Source organism: Pinus tabuliformis, chromosome Q, assembly GCF_031772625.1.
Source record: "Pinus tabuliformis cultivar Carrire ecotype Pingquan chromosome Q, CPIR1, whole genome shotgun sequence".
In the NCBI taxonomy this organism is placed as follows: Eukaryota; Viridiplantae; Streptophyta; class Pinopsida; order Pinales; family Pinaceae; genus Pinus; species Pinus tabuliformis.
Genome location: NC_142296.1, coordinates 676,429,678 through 676,443,427, shown reverse-complemented (window position 1 = coordinate 676,443,427; position 13,750 = coordinate 676,429,678). Strand labels below are relative to the sequence as shown.

The 13,750-nt window shown below is 36.9% G+C and overlaps 1 pseudogene; it reads left to right on the top strand.

Moving 5' to 3' along the window:
* Positions 1-2,111: 2,111 nt before the first annotated feature.
* The window catches only part of LOC149221350 (DNA gyrase subunit B, chloroplastic/mitochondrial pseudogene), a 94,902-nt pseudogene continuing 83,263 nt past the window's right edge, over positions 2,112-13,750 (top strand).

Sequence of the window (13,750 nt, the reverse complement as noted above, 5' to 3'; positions counted from 1 at the left end):
TCAGACCCTCGTTGTTCTTATCAGCTCGCTGACCTCCTCTTTGACCTATTTTCTAACCATGTCAGTGAAGAATACACTTTTAGGGTTGTCGACTATGGTTTGTATTTTCAAATTCCACCTTTAGTCCATAATTTCCCTGAACTTATATCTTGGCTCACTACACCGTACCAAGAAGACAAGAATTTATTTTTTTCTACCTCGGGGACTAAAGTTCTAGAAGTATCCCCTCCCTTGATTTAGAGGGCTTTAATCTTCCCTATTTATTCCATATTGTAGTCATTCGCTAACACTACCCTAGTCCATCACTTCTTTATTCTCCCTCGCGTTAAACAATGGTCCTTCGTGGACCAAATATTTTCCCCCAGAGTTAAATCCAATCCCCCAGCAGATTTTTTCCCAATCACCCTCTTCCAGGAGTCCATTCGACCCATCCTCATTGTAATCTCTTGTTTAATGGGTAGCTCTCACATGATAAATAAGGCCATCCTTGGGTGTCTGCATAAAATGAAACAACTTAGTTGCTTTCTCAACATCCCACTCTACCTATCTATGGCCATGTATTTTCATCTTCATTACTTCCTTGCCTCTTCTTACTTTTGCAACTATTCCCTTCTCTTCTACCTATTCCTATATACCTATATTGGAGAATTCAAATGTTTGGACCTCCATGTGTTTTCTCCCAACAAACAATTTTTTTTTGTCTTTGTCTAGAATATCTCTATAAGAAGAAGACTTCGCCTCAGTGGGTATTCCCAATTCATATCAACCTTCATGGCCACTAGATACAAGATCATCCATGGGACCTTGCCACCCAGAATATTCTCACAACAAAAAGAGTTCCTCCAACTCAGTAAGGATGCTATGATAGGAGACTGGTACCTCTATGAGAATTACATAGAGCTTCAGGTTTACAACTATGAACTTTGTCCATACCTCCTACTAGTATTCATGCGTATGAGGATTTTCACCCTTGAATTTATTCTACAGATCCTTAGTGTAGACCTGTTGTATTTTGTACTAGCAAAGAAGGGTTACATATTTAAAATGGGACAACCTATGGGTCCTTTTGTTGTAAACACAAGAAAGGATTTTAAAATAGTTGAGGACTTAATTTAGTCCATGGAGCTTGAAAAGGGAGACACATGGAATTATGATCCCCAAGCCATCATTTCCCGAAGGAGAGAAAACATCAAAGAATCAAGTTACGTACATGACACTAAGCCCAAAATTGAATGGAAATCTAACATTGATTCATGGCCTCTTAATATAAAAATGGAGAGTGAATCCCTAGTAAACATGGGAAATGCATCAAAGGGGACCATTGAATTAGGTGTAGATACCAAGATGGAGAAAGCCCATATAAATAAAAATGATAGGAGTCAAGGTCCAGAAGAGGAATAAGAAGTGGGGATACAACTAGAGGAACCAGTGCGAGATCATTTAGGCTTTCAAATTACTTTGGACATTGCACCACCAATTGCAACTTCATCCACTGCCAAAGTAGCCATCTCAGACCCTAAGGACATTGCTTAGACACTGCTGCTGCTACAGGAACTAGTTGGCCTATAGGAAACATGATTGAGGAAAGAAACAAGAAGGTCAAGGAGAGGATGGAGAGAGTGATGGCTTCCTAAAAAACACCTCATCACACTCAATTTTTGAGTGTTATGGATGTAGAGAGGGATGAGATGTGAATTTCACTGCAACATCCATTAGTACAGTCTTTACCTATAGGATCCCAGTTCAAAACCCTGGATGTCTCTCTGAACTTAACCAATTTACCTTTGTTAGATAAGGTCAGCTTAGATAAGTAGGTAGGGGAGATGTTGTATAATGATTTGGGTAAGAACCTCATGACCATCAGTAAAGTCGAGACATTTATATAAAATTCCTCCAATAGAGTAAAAATTGAGAAGGCCAACTCCAGATCTTTATATCTCTAGATGGAATGATATAAAGAGTTAATAATTAAACTGGGTGTAAACCGAGATGACAAAAAAATTGTGGAAGCCTTTCTCCAATAAACATAGAAGTAAAATAAGCAATTGAGGCATAGGCTAAAGTTTCCTTGCAGTGAACATGTCCAGACAATGAAGTTGGCAAAGGTCGAGATGGAGAAAGAGAAATTGATGGAGTTGACTAATGGAAGTGATGAAGTCTTGGTTGTGGAACAAATGGTAGCCGAATTGCAGAAGAAGGTCAACACTTATGTATGTGTGATAATAGTCCCTAAAGACCCCCATAACCCCACTGAGTGGCTCACCCAGTGCTTGACTAACATTCAACTTTCTAAAATTGAACTGAAGAAGACACAAAGGGACTTAGATACTACAAATTCTAAGTTAGCTTAGAAGGAAAAATAGCTAGAGGTCACAGTTACCAATGTTGAACATGTTAGTAATAATCTATAGGCTGTAACATAGGAGTTAAATGAGTTGAAGGCCAAATTGAAGGGAAACTTGTCTCTCCTTGAAGCTAGGAAATTGGTGTGGGATGAGATTATTGAGGAAATGAATTTGAACTGGGAATATTTGACTTTCATACATGAGGAAAGGGTCGCTATCATGAAGTATGAATCATCAATTGTGAATAGAAAAGAGATAAGTATAAATAGATCCCATATTTTCCAAAGGTTTACTCATTTCATGAATGAAATTCCAGCCGCGGAGTTGAGACCTATGGACGTAGTTGACACGGTCAGTGATTTTTTGAAGATCTCCAAAGTGGTTTTGAAAGAAAAATCCAGAGCTAGAGTAGAGCATAGCCTCATCAAGGTACAAAAGGAAGTGGCCTCTTTCAACAAAGATTTTTACAGAATCATGCAGACTAGGCTACCTAAATGCAAGGGTACTCATGGGGAGTTACTACATCAAGAAAAATACAATTAGAAAATGATAGAAGTTGAAAGTAGGGTAGGTTCATCCCATGTGAAAGCTGCCACTCTTAAGGGTAAAACATTGGTGAATTTTTTAAAGAGAGAGTTTCAATTATTCGGTATGGTTAAATTGTTTCTTTCCTCAAAGGTTGGACTACTAGAGTATAATTGATTTGAATATCAGCCATTAATGATTCATCTCTGCTCCTCAACCTCCTTGAGTATTATGACAACGGTGTGAAAAATTTATTAATCTGACAATCGTCCAAGTTATTGTTCTACAAGCACAACATACTCCCTAATTGACCGCAACATCTCATTGCTCCTGAAGATCCTCCAGCTTATGCCAAGTTTGGCATTTCATTCACTTTTATGTTATTTTCACTTAATCTTTTACTTTGTTCTATTACATGAATGCATTCTAGTTAAGCATGGTTGTGCATTTGCACAAGATAGACTTTTGATATGTTTTGTCATGATGAACTAAATCAAGAAAGGAATATCTCACTAATAGCCTTTCTTTATTTAAAAGTCCCATATATTCAACTTTGAGAGACAAAAGAAAAGTTCAAAACTTTTAAGAGGAGCTTCGTACTGTTTTATGAAGGAACTCTTCTAGTTCTTTCATCATGTATGTTTCATAGAATATTAATGCAATATCTATGGGGATTCCTTCATTTTTGGATGTTAGTGCCTCTTCTCCTAATTTTTTCCATAAATGTTACATGTTCATCTCAGATTTCATGTTAATAAGTTGCTAGATGTGTTTCCTCTTAAATTAAGATTCATTTAAATCAAACTATTGATGAAGAACTCCTGTATGAATTTTGGAAATAAGAACTTTAAATGCACTTCATGTATATTATCATCCACTAGTATTTCATTGCTATCATTTCTATCTAAATCTATATATATATATATATATAGAGAGAGAGAGAGATATAGATATAATTCTTGAGTTCTCAAGCTCTATGTTATGGATTTGATCTCTTATTTCTTCTTCTATTGTGTGTGTGTGTGTGTGTGTGTGTGTGTATATATATAGATAGATAGATATATATCAAGGAAAATTAGTTGTAAGTCCTTGAATGATATTGGCCAAGATTGATTGAGAATTTATATTAATGTGCATCTCTCATGTATACAAATTCATGATTTGTATATTTCTGAAGTTGTCTTGAACCAACTAAACTCAAATTATAAGTGACAAAAAATGGTTCTCTAAAATCTTCAGAGATAAATAAGAATGCACCAAATCTAGATGTCTTAGGCACTCGTCTCCTTGCAATGTAGAGATTGTCTCTAGGATTGACAACATATTTTTGCGCCATTGTCAAGGAATGTATTAGAGATTTTTTTTCCCCTGGGTATGACATCCATACACTCTTTGTTAAGGTGAGCAAAGATGTTTGGGTTGTAGATTCATCACCTTAGTGAGTCCATTATCCAAAGCATAAGAATATCATCCTGGCTTTTAGAAGGCCCCACACCTGCTCAAATACCTCTAAAAAAAAGCCATCTGTATTTGATCGAGAAAAAATAATCTATAAAAGAGTTTGGAAGGAAAACAACCCTACCACCGGTGCTACTATCTCCTCATTTTCTGAAGCCTCCTCATTCAACTCTCATAATGCCATAATTCATTTCTCAGAATCTACTCTTAGATTCCTAATATATCCTTCTGAAAGTGGTCTAATACATAGTATTATCCCCTCAGAAGTCAAAGAAGAGGAAGATTCTATTAACACTCCTTCCTTCTCATTACCTCCTCCCCCTCAAGTTGAGGAGGGTAAAGGTTTCTTCAATAGCAATCCATCTACTCTCCCACAATGTTTCACAGTATAGAGAGCCCTGATAAATTTAGAACCACCTCCATTACTCTAGATGGTTGTCCCGGGCTTCCTACTGAACAAATATGCTCCATTAGACCTACCCAGAACTTTAATTTCCATGAGAGATGAATACCTCAAACTCCTACCCATGTTTAACGGAGGAGATGATATCTCCACACAAAGACATATAGAAATCTTTTGTACATTTTCAGAAGATTTAAATGTCTAGTGCTTAGATGTGGTGGTGAGGATCTTCATCCAGTGTCTTGATGGTGAAGCCATGAAGTGTTTTAAATCCTTACCAGATGGTTCCATTGCCACTTGAGAAGAGATGGAGAGCTCCTTGATGCAGAAGTGGGGATAGAAGAGAGATCACAGGTACATTCTCACTGAGTTCACTGCCATGGAGAAGAAACCTAATGAAGATATTTCATAATTTATAAAAAGGTTTAATAAGCAATACAACAACCTACCTATTGAAATTAAAGCTCCCCGATCAATGCCTGAGTAGTTTTTGTTAGGGCTTTTGAATCTATGTTTGGTTCACACTAAGAGAAAGGAAGTCTTGTACTTTGGATCAAATCCAAATTGATTCTCTTGAGGTAGAAGCCAACTTCACATCCACAGAAAAGTCAAGAAGAAAAATGATCCTAGAGAAAAGAATAAAGGTAAATTGGAAGCAACCCCCTCCACTCGTTCAAAAGAGTCCCAAGAATAGAAGTTGGAGGAAAAGGACAAGTTAATAAAAAACTTATCAAATAAATTGTTTGAGTTGGAACTAGAAAATAAAAATCTCCAAACACAGAATGCCCAAGTTTGTAATCGAGGCTTTAGTTCCCAATATAGAAGACCTCCATTACAGATACTACAAAGGGAAAGGAAGGAATAGAAATACCATATCCATCCCCCATTTTACATAGAGGATGATTTGGATGAGTAGATACAAGACACCAATGAAGTAAAAGGGTAATTGTATTCCTCTTTCTCAGTTGAGGAGCAAGAAATTAGAACTTTTGAAGAAGAAGGGGAAGATTTAGCTGCAACATTGAATGATGGAGAGATTGGCAATTTCTGCAAGTAGTTCGTTGATTTCATGTAGGCCCAACTACATAGGAAATATTATCTTTGTTCCTCTAGAAAGAGATCAAGGGAAAAAGACCAGGATGAACATGCTTCTTCCCAAGATACTCCCAGACCATCTATCAAGGGGAAGGGACCTTTAGATCCAAATATTTAGAAAAGGAAGTATTCCTCAAATAAAAACTTCTATAAGCCTGAATTCCTTAAAGAAGAGAAGGCACCTTTCACACCTAAGTAGGTCTATGAAAAAGAAAGAGAACCGACAGAGACTCGTATTGCAAAAAAAGATCCAACTGTCTTCAATCTTCAAAAGAAACTTGAGAAAGTTAAAATCCTAGTTCCTTTAACTGAACTCTTGAAACAACCCACTTATAAAGTTTTTGTCTCCTAGTTTATGCTCCCATCCACTTTAGCCCCATCACATGAAAATTTAAATCTCTAAGAAGAAATACCAATGGTAGTCTTTGGACCTCATGTTGAAGAGAAATATCCCTCCACTACACCTTTATATGTTACTCTTGTAGTACATGACCTCCTACTTCACAACTTCATATTGGATTCAAGTGGCTCTCACAATCCAATTCCATTAATATTAATGGAGAAAATCAGCCTACAAATAATTAGACCATACAAAGATATCTACTCTTTCAACTCTAAGAGAGTAAAATGGTTGGGAATGATAAAGGACTTAGTGGTGAACTTGGCTGGGATTCGAGTAAAAAGTGTAGTAATGGACATCGTAGTAGTCGATATCCCTTCAATATTTGGTATGCTCCTTTCCAGATTTTTGGGATCAAAGATTGGCGGTTCGATCATGTTGGATATGACTTATGCCACCATCTCTATCTTTGGTTGGGAAGAAAGACAAATGTATAGAGAATCAAGGTTCATAAAACAATTACCAAAGTTGATGGCTCGAATAATGCTCCTCTGTATGGGAGAGAGATTGATCTCTCTTATCTAATGCTAGAAGAAGATGATTTCATCTTAGAAGAAACTCAAGTACACCCAACAACCTGATTAAATGATCTTCTGAAAGACAGTGGAAAAGTATGGAAGTTGTACTTTCATGGTGCTAATTCTAACAAAGGTAATAGAGCAGGGGTGTTGATAGTATATCTAGAGGGTAGCTCAATCCCTCTTTCATTTAAATTGGAATTCGAAGGAACAAATAACATGGAAAAATACGAGGCATTACTATTAGGTTGGTAAGCAACAATGAATTTGAATATTGAATGCGTGACTGTGTATGGAGACTCCAACCTAGTGGTAACGAAAATACAAAATAAATGTCACAATAAACATCCCAAGGATAATGGCTTAGAGAAATGAGTTGTGGGACTTGATGGAAAACTTCTTCCTAGTGTTCAATGTCCAATTCGTACCTATGGAAGGGAATTGAATGGTCAACTCACTTGCTATAACTATCGGCAATTTCAAGCCACCCATAAATCCACTTCTTAGGTATGAGGTTGAAGTTAAGTACAGACCCGTTGTGCCTAATAATGTGAGAAATTGGTAGGTTTTTTAGAGTAATTGGTAGGTTTTTTAGAGTGATTATAATATCAAGTGCTTTATAGAAGTCATTAGAGAATTTTTGAATTCATCTATTGGCTAGGAAGATTAAAAACTAACAAAAGAGCGGTCAAATGCTTGGGAAGAAACTATTTTAGGACATAGAGTTTTCCAATTAAAGGGTAACACTATCCCTTGTGGTCTATTTTCTTTGGAAAGGTTATTCAAGACAAATGATGTAGCCTCAAAAATGGTTGAACAAGGAGTTGATGAACAAGTGGAAGATTGCAACAATAACTCAGAGGATGAACCTTGAACGATCAAATTGTCAAAAGAGATCCCTCCACAATACAAACAAAGGTATTTAAACATCTTTAAAGTCTATAAAGATGTGTTTGCTTGGTCGTATGATGATTTGAACACAATTGATACTAACATTATTCAACATAAGGTTCCTTTAAAAAGTGGAATGAAACCTTGTAAGCAGAAAATCAAATAAATCAATCCTATTTTACTTCCATCCATTGAGAAGGAAGTGAGGAAGCTTCTTCAAGCTAAAACGATAGTACCTTTGAGATATTCTGAGGGGCTGGAAAACTTGGTTCTGATCAAGAAAAAGAATGGTGAAATAAGGTTGTGTGTGGATTTCCATATTCTTAACAAACCCTCACTGAAAGACAACTACCCATTACCTAAGATTGAATACATATTACATAAGGTAGTTGGCTTAGCTAGGATTTCCATGATGGATGGCTTTTCAGAGTATAAACAAGTAGCATTACACCCTCATGACCAAAAGAAAATTTCTTTCACCCTACCTTGGGGAACCTTCATGTATGTTGGAATGCCCTTCGGCATTATAAACATTGTAGAAAATTTTCAAAGGGCCATTTGTAGGATAACAAGACAAATTTGTAGTGGTCTACTTAGATGAGATCACAATTTTCTCTAAACAAATGAGGAACATATCTTGCACTTAAAAATCACTTTCAGTAAATGCATGAAATGTGCATTATCTCTGAATCCAAAGAAATCTTATTTCACTTTGAGTAAAGGTAAACTGTTAGGGAATATGGTGGCACATGAGGGGGTAAAAATTGATCCCAAGTGAGTGGAGGCTATTAACCACATTTCCTTACCTAGGAACAAGAAGCAGATTGAGGCATTTTTGGGAAGGATTAACTTCATGAGAATGTATATACCGAACTATGCTAGAATAGTGAAAGGTATCACTGATATGCTAAAAATAGAAGATGAAGTAAAGTGGATCTCAAATTCTCGATAATCCTTCCCTAGAATCAAAATAACTTTTGTATAAGTACACATGTTAGTCAGCCCTGATAATTCAACACGTGTTTACATATTTTCCTTTGCTTCCTCTCATACTATTGTTGTTTTTTTGTTACAAAAGAATAAGGAGCGTCACGACAGGCCTATAGCCTTCTTCAGTCAAGTATTGGGAGAAGCTAAATTGAAGTATAACATCTTGGAGAAACATGCTTAGTCTTTTGTCAAACCATTGAAGGCCTTCAGAGTTTATGTATTACAATCCAACATTGTAGCTTCTATTTCGATAGTATTTGTTAAAGACATTTTGGTACAATGAAATAGCGATGGAAAATTAGGAAGGTAAATTGCTAAAATCCAAGAATACAACTAGGACATTAACCCTAAGAAGCTCATAAAAGGGTAGGGATTAGCCAAAATCATATCAAAATCTAATTTCCAGGCCTTGGGGATTAATTTATTGGTAGGAGAAGATGAAGAATGAATACAACAATCAAATATCAAAACATGCATCCAAAAAATCCATATTAAATATGAAACATCGACGTGGTATAGAGATATCATCCATTATCTAATATTTTTAAGGTGCCTCTTAAAAATTGACAAATCCAAGTAAGGAACATTAGGACTACAGGCTCAAAAGTTTTTCATATCCAATGGTCATCTATATTAGAAGGACCTTGTTGGGATTCTGTGGTTGTGCATAGTGGAGACAGAAGCTCAAGAGGTAATTGAAATGTTTCACAATGGTGTTTGCAAGGGGTACTATAGCTGAAAGACTACAACCCATAAGATACTAAATGTTGGGTTTTATTGGCCTACACTCTTTGGAAAATTTCACTCTCAGGTTTGGGCCTCTCAGAAGTGTCAGATATTTATTGAAAAGAAGAAATTAGCTCCCCTCCCTTTGATCCCCATTTTTATTGAGGAGCCTTTCAGATAGTGGGGACTATATTTTATAAGAGAAATACATCCTCCTTTCAATGGCCAACATAAGTGGATACTCAAAACCACTGATTATTCCAAAAAATGGGTGGAGGCAATCCCATCCTGAAATCTAATTCACACCATGGTCATAAAATTGAGGAGAATATCTTGTCTAGGTTTGGTTTCCTTATGAAAATTGTAACTGACAATGCTTTGGTCTTTAAGTCTGCCAATTTCATCAACTTTGTTCAGAATTTTAGTATTATTGTTGTTCATTCTACCACATACTACATTCAGTGAAATCAGCAAGCCGAGTCCTAAAAAAATAGTGGTGAGGATCCTGAAGAAAACAATTACCGAAAATTAGAAAAATTGGAATTCTCAACTAAAGTTTTCTCTATGGGCTAACAGGGTCACTCTTAAGAGATCTAGGGGAAACCATATTTTGAATTAGTTTACGGCAAAGGAAAAATATTCCCTATACAACTTGCAATGCTGATGGAAAAAATATTGGAAGATGCAGAAGAAGAACAGAATGCCATAACCTGTAGAATAAATCAACTCGTGGAGCTTCACGAAAGTAGGGAGTAGGTTAGTCAAATTGATTACCGATCATCAAAAAATGAAATCCTTGTTTGAAAAGAAGGAAAAATATAGTCCACTTCAACTAGGTGATTAATTTTTTAGGTGGGATTCTAGAAGGGAGGATAAGGGAAAGCATGGAAATTTCAACCCATTATGGTTTGAACCCTTCAAAATCTTTGAAGAAAAAGGCAATAATACTTTCCTATTGGAAAACCCGGAAGGTGAACCACTTGAACTACAAGCATATGGGAAGTTCCTCAAAAGTTATTTCCAGAACTAAAGGTCTTTCTCATCATTCATTGTAAATACTATTGTATTATCTGTAAATATTCTTTGATGTTTACAGTTATTGTTATTTTTTTTTCTAGCACTGCAAAGTTTTCAGTTATAAGACTCCATGGCCAAGGAACAAGATGTTAATTTACAGGTCCTCACATTCTTGCCAATACACCATGCCTCATTGGATCCAATGTTATCTCCATCCCTAATACGCTTCTCCAAATATTGCAAAAGGACTGTGATTATTAAAGTTAAAGGGAATAATTTCTTTAAGGAGAAAACATAAGTACCAACCTCTTTTGGTACAAAATCCACATTGCAGCATGCACTGAAAATCAGGGGTTCACACCTAAAACACAACCCAAATTATCAAGGGGTTCGATGATATTTTGAGCACAGGGTAAAGGGTGTCTTTCTCTCACCAAGATCATCGTCCTTCATTATCCTATGAGGCTCCTAAACGAACTTTGCGGGTGTAAATTTCACAAGAATTAAAGGGAGGAATAATGCCGACATTGAAAATTCAAACACCAATCCGTCGGTCCTGACTGGTTACAAGGGCAAGGAGAGAGTTCACTTCAGTCACAGGACTACTTGTCATAGTATGGTGGGAACCACCTGCCAAATGGGCTCCTTTGGTTGGCTCCTCATGACTAGTGGCCACAGGGCCTAAAGGTAAAGGTAAAGGTAAAAGAATGTTGTCCACTCCTGCTCTTATTCTTCACTTCCCTTTCTCCTGACCAACACTATGTCACCATGTACCTTTCCTCTGATCCCTAAGGTCATCACATGGATGACTGTCCTTTCTTTACTATATAGTAACTTGTCACTAAAGCCTACCTTTCCTGATAACTACTCTATAGTCCTAGCAAGAATATCCCCACCTGGTCACCTATGCACACTTACTGCTCCACGTACCTGAACCATATAAGGACCACTCTCAACATCAATTTTAGATACTCATGTGGGCTTCAGGTATCCCGACACCACGACCACCTATATTTTTACTTTGATTCACTCAATAAAGTGAATCAAACGATGCCAAAAACCACTAAAACCCATGACTTCAAGTCTTTTGGTCTCGAGCCCTTCATGGATTCCGAGAGTCAAATTGAAGGCCCTACTTGTTCTTATCAGATCTTCGTCCTCTACTTTGACCTATTTTCAAACCATGTGAGGGAATAAGACACTTTTATGGTTTTCGAATCTTATCTGTATTTTCAAATCACACGTTTACTCCATCATTTCCCTAAATTTATATCCTAACTCACTGCAACGTACCAAGAAGACAAGAGCTGCTTTGTTTCTACCTCAAGGACAAAAATTATGGAATTAACCCCTGCCTTGATCTAAAGGGCTTTAATATTCCTTATTTTTTCCACAATGAAGACCTTCACCGATGCTACCCTAGTCCATCACTTTGTTACTCACCCTCTCTATGAACAGCATTGCTTCCTCAACCACATATTTGCCGATGAGGTTAAATCCCTTCCCCTAGAGGATTTTTTCCTAATAACCCTCTTCTAGGAGTTTGTTTGACACATCATGTCTGTAATCGCCTGTTTAATGGGTGAAGATAGCTCTCACATGATAAATAAGGCCATCGTGGGTGTCTGCATCAAATGAAACAACTTGGTTTCTTGCTCAACATCCCACTCTACCTATCCACGACTGTATGTTTTCAACTTCATTACTTCCCCACCTCTTCTTACTTTCAATACTATTCCCTTATGTTCTACCTATTCCTATATATCCAGATTGAAGAATTACAATGTTTGGACCTCCTTATTTTTTCTCCAAACAAATAATGAAATATGTCTTTGACTGTAATATCTCCGCAAGAAGAAGACCCAGCCTCGAAAGGTATTCCCAATTCATCTCGACCTTCATAGCCATTGCATACATGATCATCGATGGGAACCTGTCACCCATAAAATTCCCACAATAAAAAGAGTTCCTCCAACTCAAGAAGGATGCTATGATACGAGACTGGTACCTTTATGAGAATTAAACAGAGGTTCGGGTTTACAGTTGTGATCTTTGTCCATGCCACCTATCAATATTAATACCTATGAGGATTTTCACCCTTGGATTTATTCGAAATATACTCATTGTAGACGTGCTTCATTTTTTACCAACAAAGAAGGGTTACATTGTTAAAATGAGACAACCTATGGGTCCTTTTGTGGTAAACACAAGGCAGCCTTTTAAAATAGTTGAGGACTTACTTAAGTCCATGGAGCTCAAAAAGGGAGACACTTGGCATTATGATCCCCGAGGCATCATTACCCGAAGGAGAGAAAACTTTAAAGCATCAACTTACATAAATGACCCTATGACTGAAATTGAATGGAAAGTTAACTTTCATTAATGGACTCTTAATACCAAAGTGGAGACTGAATCCACAATAAGTATAGGAAAAACATCAAAGATGACCATTTACTCAGTTGGGGATACCAAGACGGAGGAAGCCCATATAAATAAAAAGGCTAGGAGTCAATGTCTAGAAGGGGAAGAAGAAGTGGGCATATAGCTAGAGGAACTAGTGCCAGATTATCCAGGCTTTCACATTAGTCTAAAAAATCCACCACCAGTTGCAGCTCCATCCACCGCTGAAGTAGCCATCCTAGACCCTGAGGACAATGTTGTTTCTACAGGATCTAGTTGGCCTATAGGAAACATTATTGAGGAAAGAAACAGAAAGGTCAAGGAGAGGATATAGAGAGTGATGGATTCCCAATAAACACCTTGTCACACTCGATTGTTGAGAGATATCGACCTAGAGAGGGATGAGATGAGAATTTCACTGCAACATCCATCAGTGCACTCTTTGCCTACATGATCCTAGTTCAAAACCCTAGATGTCTCTCTCAACATAACCATGATCCCTTTGTGAGATAAGGTCAACATACATAAGCAAGTAGGCGAGACATTATATAATGATATGGGTAAGAACCTCATGAACATCAGTAAATTTGAGACGTTTATAAAAAAAAGTCTCCAATAGACTAAAAATGGAGAAGGACAACTCCTAAGATTTATATCTGCAAAAGAAATCACATAGAGAGCTGATAATTAAACTAGATGCAAACCCAAATGAAAAAATAGTTGTGGAAGTCATTCTCAAGTCAACTCAAATAAAATCAATAATTAAGGCATAGGTTAAAGATGCCTACTAGTGAACTTGTCCAGACAAAGGAGTTCGCACAAGTTGAAATGGAGAAAGAGAAACTGATGAAGGAGTTGATTCATGGAAGATATGAAGTATTGGCTTTGGAACAAACTATGGTCAAATTGAAGAAGAAGATCAAAACTCATGTATGTGTGATAAAAATCCCTAAAGATCCCCAGAACCCCACTGAGCACCTCA